The 7,036-nt window shown below is 37.6% G+C and overlaps 1 pseudogene; it reads right to left on the bottom strand.

Annotated features, from left to right (window-relative positions):
• Nucleotides 1–1,973: 1,973 nt before the first annotated feature.
• On the bottom strand, nucleotides 1,974–6,714 carry LOC140512061 (heterogeneous nuclear ribonucleoprotein H2-like; annotated as a pseudogene).
• Nucleotides 6,715–7,036: the final 322 nt, after the last annotated feature.

Below are 7,036 nucleotides of genomic sequence, written 5' to 3'. Positions count from 1 at the left end.
ATTCATCAAAGGAAAGCAGCTTTCTAGGGGTTACCAATCACTTTAATCAAGCACATGTGTCATTCCTTTAACCAAGCACACATATCATTCACCTAGTTCAGGGGAGTCAGCACCCTGAACTTCAAAGAAAATACAGAGGAATCAAAAGGTCAACAGACATGGCTTCCTCTGCCTGATCATAATTCAACAGACAGGTCCACCTCTCTAACCACACTTACCAAAGAGGAAAGCACCAACATCTGTGTTTTCAGAGCTCCTTTAGTGACTTCCTAGAGTCCTCATCTGGCCAAACAAACACTTTCAGTCACCAAGCGCCCAAATAAAATCATGCCTCACAGTCTTTATACACTTTTTAGAGCCAGAGGGTGTCACATCCCTTGAGAATCAGTGCTTCATTAACAAAAGGCTTGGATCTTCCTACAAGTCTTCCAAGGTCCAACAATGGGTGGGAAAGATCCTTCTTAATCATATTCAAATTGAGGCATTATACTTCTTGACTACACTAAAACAAAAACAGCAAAAGATTCTATTTTACTTGCCATTACAACCATGTATACAGTAGGTTTAACAACATATATTCTTCCAGTTATTTAATTCCTATTAGTAAAAGAAGCTAGGTGGTGCAGTAGGGAGAGCACTGGGCTTGGAATCAGGAAAACTGATCTTCCTGAGTTCAAATCTGATTTCAGACACCAACCTTCTCTGTCACCCTGGGCAAGTGACTTTGCCCTGTTTACTTCACTTTTCTTATCTGTAAAATGAGCTGGAGAAAGAAATGACAAACCACTCTTTTGCCAAGAAGCCCCAAAGGGGGTCATGAAGAATTGGACATGACTGAATAGCAACTGAACCTACTAGTAGAAGTAACTCACAAAATTTACTAAAGCATGGAATGCTTTCTCAATTTGGACAGTGCTTACACTTGAAGAAATTAGGCATTTTTGAAAGAATTAGTGAAGGATTGAATAAGTATCATACTAAAATGCAGAGGATTCAAATCCTTCTTTTCTCTCCTGTGTTCTAGGACAACATCTGAAGAGATAAAACTAAATTATTTTGGACTGATAGCTGTTCTTTAGCAGGCTATATTGTTTATATCCTCCTTTATAGCTCTTTACTAAATTGGCAAATTCTTCTTCTGTCTCCCCCCACCTTTACCCTACCCCCCAGTTTTTGAAAGGAAGTCTTATTTAACAAGTTGCCTTTAGTACAATACACCTAAAAGGAGATTGCAATGCAATGAAAGGTTTAAATCAATGCCTCAAAAGTTAATACAAACTCAAAGATCAAAATCCTAAAGCATCCATATTGTACCTCAAAATTGCCCCCATAAATTTAAGAAAAGCTTAACTGTAGATGTCTTACAGTATAATAAATGAAATAAACTAGAACAAACATGCCAAATATTTCACTTTTGAATTGCAGGCATAGCTCCTATATTTGTTTTGCAAAAAAGCATGTCTCCCAACATGCATCTCAAACAGTGATCCATGGAATGTATAAAAGCAACACTTAACATAATTGAAAATGTTTTAACCTAAATATACTTACTACTTAGATACCCTCCTACAATGTAACTACCGTGAGAAAAACTGAAATTGTTTAACAGTTAAGAGTCTTTACTCAACTTGGTTATTATATCCTAGATAAATGAGTTTTTTTTTCTGTTTTCAAAAACACAGAACCTGAAATTTTTAAGACAATCTTGATTTCACTTATAGTAAGCATAAATCATTAACTTGTATTATAAAACTGGTAAACTTTTTTTAAAATTCTTTAAAAAAATGTTGACCAAGAGTCAGTGATTAGGATCATACTCACCATTCATCACTTATACTGGACATGCCAGACATTCATTCCTTCCCACTTATTCCCACACACACACTGCTTCTTCTACTGTAGTGGCTGCTGCTCATCGCTCTTTGGCTCTCTGTGCAGTGTTTGATTGAAAATCACTGGAGTTTCCTATAAAATTAGTCATATCTGCTCATGCTGCTTTGACTGCTATCGACGCCTTTACAATCCCCATTCAACTGCTGGCTAGCTGGACCACTGTAATTGGACTGGTTTGACAAACCCATGCCTTCTAGCATTTGGCTCCCTGTAAGCACCACCACTTGCTCTTGATAAAAAATTCAAGAAGAATTCTACACATCTGTGCTGCACATTTACTTTGTCTTTTGACATGGCTGCCACAGTATCTTCATGAGCAGCAAATTCAGTGTCTGCTTCTCCAGTCACTTTGCCATCAGGTCCAATTTTAATATGTACTCAGAGCTGAGTGGTGAGAAAAAATAATTGTAAATATCATTTTTCAAAGCTCTGAAAGGCATTCCTTTTATGTGTATGCAACAGCTTGTTGTACTCTGGAAAGTGGACTCACCATCTGCATTCCTAAAAAATAGTAATTGAGGTCTCTTCCAAATCTATCTGACCCAAAGCCATATCCATCATGGTGTCCATTGTAGCCCTCATAGACTCCATCCCCTTCACCAAAGGCATCACACCTTAGACTTTCTAACTCAGTTCCTCTACCAGTGCTGTTATAACTGTTTCCAGCCCTGGACCTGTTAAAAGAACCTGATTGCTGCATAGACATTAGGTTTTGAAAATGATCATGAGTATGAACTTCTGTCAAGCTGCTCTTGAAGATTTATTTCAATGTACCTGTGCCCTATCCTTTTCTTGTGTTTCTTTTTAAAAAATATATAATTTGTTTATTTTTCATTTCTCAACATTCAATTCAACAAGAATTTTAATTCAAAATTTTCTCCCCAATTATACCCACCCCCACCCCAGGACAGTATGTATCCCATTCACCCCTTCCTCCAGTCTGTCCTCCCTTCTATTACCCCCTCTTCTTCCATCTCCCTCCCCTCTTTTTTCCTGTAGGATAAAATAGATTTCTATACCCCATTTCCTGTATATCTTATTTTCCAGTTTCATGCTAAAACAATTTTTAACATTCATTATTAAAGCACTGAGTTCCATATTCTCTCCCTTCCTCCCTGTCCACCCACTCTCATTGAGAAAAAAAAAGCAATTCAATATAGGAAACAATGCAAAACACTTCCATAATATTTATTTTGTGAAAGGCTAACCACATTTCCCCCTGCCCTATCTTACCCTACATTTATTCCATTCTTTCCCTTGACCAGTCCACAGTAATGTTTGCTTCTGATTATTCCTTTCCCCAATTTGCTATCCTTTCTATTATCTTCCCTCTCCTATCCCCTTCCCCCTTGCCTTCCTGCAGGGTAAAATAGATTTCCATGTCCAATTGAGTGTGTTATTCCCTTCTTAAGTCAAATCCTATGACAGTAAGGCTCATTTATTTCCTTTCATCTCCCCCCCCCTTCTCCGCCATTGTAAAAGTTCAGACACATACATGTACATATACATACCTACACATATATAATATACCCACATATATACACATATATGTATACATATATAACATACCCATATATATGTATATATGGGTATGTTATATATATACACATACATATATATATATGTATATATATATATATTCCCTCTAACTACCCTAATACTGAAAAAGGTCTCATGGGTTACAAATAACCTGTTTCCATGTAAGTATGCAAACATTTCAACTTTAATGAGTTCCTTAAGTCTTCTCTTTCCTGTTTACCTTTTCATGTTTCTCTTGATTGTTGTGTTTGAAAGTCAAATTTTCTTTTTAGCTCTGGTCTTTTCATCAAGAATGCTTGAAAGTCCTCTATTTCATTGAAATTCCAATTTTTCCTCTGAAGTATTATACTCAGTTTTGCTGGGTAGGTGATTATTGATTTTAATCTTATCTCCTTTGGCCTCTGGAATATCATATTTCAAGCTCTTCCATCCCTTAGTGTAGAAGCTGCTAAATCCTGTGTTATCCTGATTGTATGTTCATAATACTTTAATGGTTTCTTTCTAGGTGCTTGCAATATTTTCTCCTTGATCTGGGAACTCTGGAATCTGATTACTACATTCCTAGGAGTTTTCATTTTGGGATCTCTTTCAGGAGGTGATTGGTGAATTCTTTCCACTTCTATTTTGCCCTCTGGTTCTAGAATATCAGGGAAGTGTTCCTAGATAATTTTTTTGGAAGAAGATATCTAGGCTCTTTTTTTTTTGATTATGGCTTTGAGGTAGATCAATAATTTTAAAGTGATCTCTCCTGGATCTGTTCTCCAGGTCAGTTGTTTTTCCAATGAAATATTTCACATTGTCTTTTTTTTTCTTTTTTAAAAATGTTTATTTATTTATTTTTAATTTTCAGCATTCATTTCCACAAAATGTTGAGTTTCAAATTTTCTTCCCATCTCTCCCCTCTCCCACCATGCATTCTGATTACCCCTTCCCCCAATGTGCCCTCCCTTCTATCACATCCCTTCCTTCCCTTATCCCCATCTTCTCTCTTTTCTTGTAGGGCAAGATAGATTTCTATACCCCATTACCTGTATTTCTTATTTTCCAGTTGTATGCAAAAACAATTCTCAACATTCGTTCCTAAAACTGGTTCTCTCCTTTTCTCTCTCCCCACCCATCTCCACTGAAAAGGTAAGCAATTCAATATAGGCTACATATGTGTAGTTTTTCAAAAAGCTTCAATAATAGTCATGTTGGGTAAGACTAACTACATTTCCCTCTATCCTATCCTGCCCCCCATTTCTTCTATTCTCTTTTTTGACCCCATCCCTCCCCAAAAATGTCCACTTCTAATTATTCTCTCCTCTTATTTGCCCTCCCTTCTATCATCCCCTCCACTTATCCCCTTCTCCCCTACTTTCCTGTACTGTAAGATAGATTTTCATACCAAATTGAATGAGTATGTTATTACCTCCTTAAGCCAAATGTGATGAGAGTAAGTTCACTTTTTCCCTCTCACCCCCTTTCTCCTCCATTGAAAAAGCTTTTTCTTGTCACTTTTATGAGAGATTATTTGTCCCATTCCATTTCTCCCTTTCTCCCCCCTATATATTCTTCCCTCTTCCCTTAATTTTAGTTTTATTAGATGTCATGCCTTCCTATTCTACTCACCCAGTGGTCTTTGTCTCTCTCTCTCTCTCTCTCTCTCTGTATGTGTGTGTGTGTGTATAATCCCTCTAACTACCCAAATAAAGAGAAAAGTTTCGAGAATTATGAATATTATCTTTCCATGTGAGTATGTAAACAGTTCAACTTTAGTAAGTCCCTTATGATTTCTCTTTGCTATTTACCTTTTAATGCTTCTGTTGATACTTGTGTTGAAAGTCAATTTTCTTTTCAGCTCTGATATTTTCATCAAGAATGCTTGAAAGTCCTCTGTTTCATTGAAAGACCAGTTTTCCCTGAAGTATTATACTCAGTTCTTGCTTTTAATCCTAGTTCCTTTGACTTCTGGAATGTCATATTCCAAGCCCTTCAATCCCTTAATGAAAAAGTTGCTAGATCTTGTGTTACCTTCACCGTATTTCCACAATACTTGAATTGTTTCTTTCTAGATGCTTGCAATATTTTCTCCTTAACCTGGGAACTGTGGAATTTAGCTACGATATTCCTAGGAGCATCTTTTTTTCAGATCTCTTTCAGGAGGTGATTGGTGGATTTTTCAATATTGATTTTGCCCTCTGCTTTGAAATAGAAGGGCAGTTTTCCTTGATAATTGCATGAAAGATGATGCCTAGGCTTTTTTTTTGATCATGGCTTTTCAGGTAGTCCCATAATTTTTATATTGTTTCTCCTGGATCTATTCTCTAGGTCACTTGTTTTTCCAAAGAGATATTTCACATAATCTTCTATTCTTTCATTCTTTTGGTTTTGTTTTGTAATTTCTTGGTTTCTCATGAAGTAATTAGCTTCTATCTGCTCCATTCTGATTTTTAAAGAACCATTTTTCTTCAGTGAGCTTTTGAACTTCCTTTTTCAATTGGCTAGTTCTGCTTTTTAAAGCATTCATCTCATTGGCTTTTTGGAACTTTTTTACCATTTGGGTTAGTCTATTGGTAAAGGTGTTATTTTCTTCAGCATTTTTTGTGTCTTCTTTAGCAAGCTGTTGACTCACTTTTCATGATTTTCTTGCATCGCTCTCATTTCTCTTCCCAATTTTTCTTCCACCTCTCTTACTTGATTTTCAAAATCCTTTTTGAGCTCCTTTATGGCCTGAGACCATTGAATATATTTTTGGAGACTTTTGATTTAAAAGCCTTGACCTTGCTATCTTCTTCTGATGGTATGCTTTGTTCTTCTTCATCAAAAGGATGGAAGAAAATACCTTTTCACCAAGGAAGTAACCTTCTATGGTCTTATTTTTCCCCTTTCTTGTGCATTTTCCTAGTCAGTTACTTGAATTTTTGATTACTTTGTCAAGTGGAGGATATAGTACCCTAGGCTTCAGAAATTTTGTGCAGCTGTTCTCTGAGATATTTATAGGGACCTGTAAATTCTTAGTTCCTCCAAGGTGACACAATCAAGGGAGAGGAATTTTCTCCTCTCCTGGCCTGGGCTCTAGTCTGTGTGCAACCACAAGCATCCTTTTCTGCCCTGGAATTGCAAGCAGGATTCTCTCTCCACAGTTGCCATCAGCTCCATCAGTCCAGTGCTCCACCTCACCCCAGGACTTCCACTCAGGACTGAAACCCAGACCAGCTTCTGGATTCCCCCAGCATCTTTGGGCTGAGGGTTCCAAAAGTGGATGCTGCTGCCCTTGGGTTGGGTCTGGGGCCAGTCCATGACCTCTATCTCCCAAGTGAAACAGCTTTCTTATTGACCTTTGGAACTGTCTTTAAAGTTTGTGGGTTGGGAAATCTGGGAACTACAGCAGTTACCTGTGATTCATCACCCTGAAGCCTGCTCCAGTCCTGTCTGTGCAGCATGGCCCAAGCTGAGCTGCACTCTGCTCTGAGCCCAGTGCAATAGACCTTTCCTGCCAACCTTCCAGGCTGCCTTGGGCTGTAAATCTGTTTCATTCTGTCATTTTGTGGCTTCTGCTGCTCTTGAATTTGTTTAGAGTCATTTTCACAGGTATTTTATGGGCTCTGGGGGGAGAGCTAGA

This window comes from Notamacropus eugenii, chromosome 6 (genome assembly GCF_028372415.1).
Source record: "Notamacropus eugenii isolate mMacEug1 chromosome 6, mMacEug1.pri_v2, whole genome shotgun sequence".
Classification (NCBI taxonomy): Eukaryota; Metazoa; Chordata; class Mammalia; order Diprotodontia; family Macropodidae; genus Notamacropus; species Notamacropus eugenii.
Note: the sequence above shows the minus strand (reverse complement) of the source record. Positions and strands in the feature narration are given on the sequence as shown.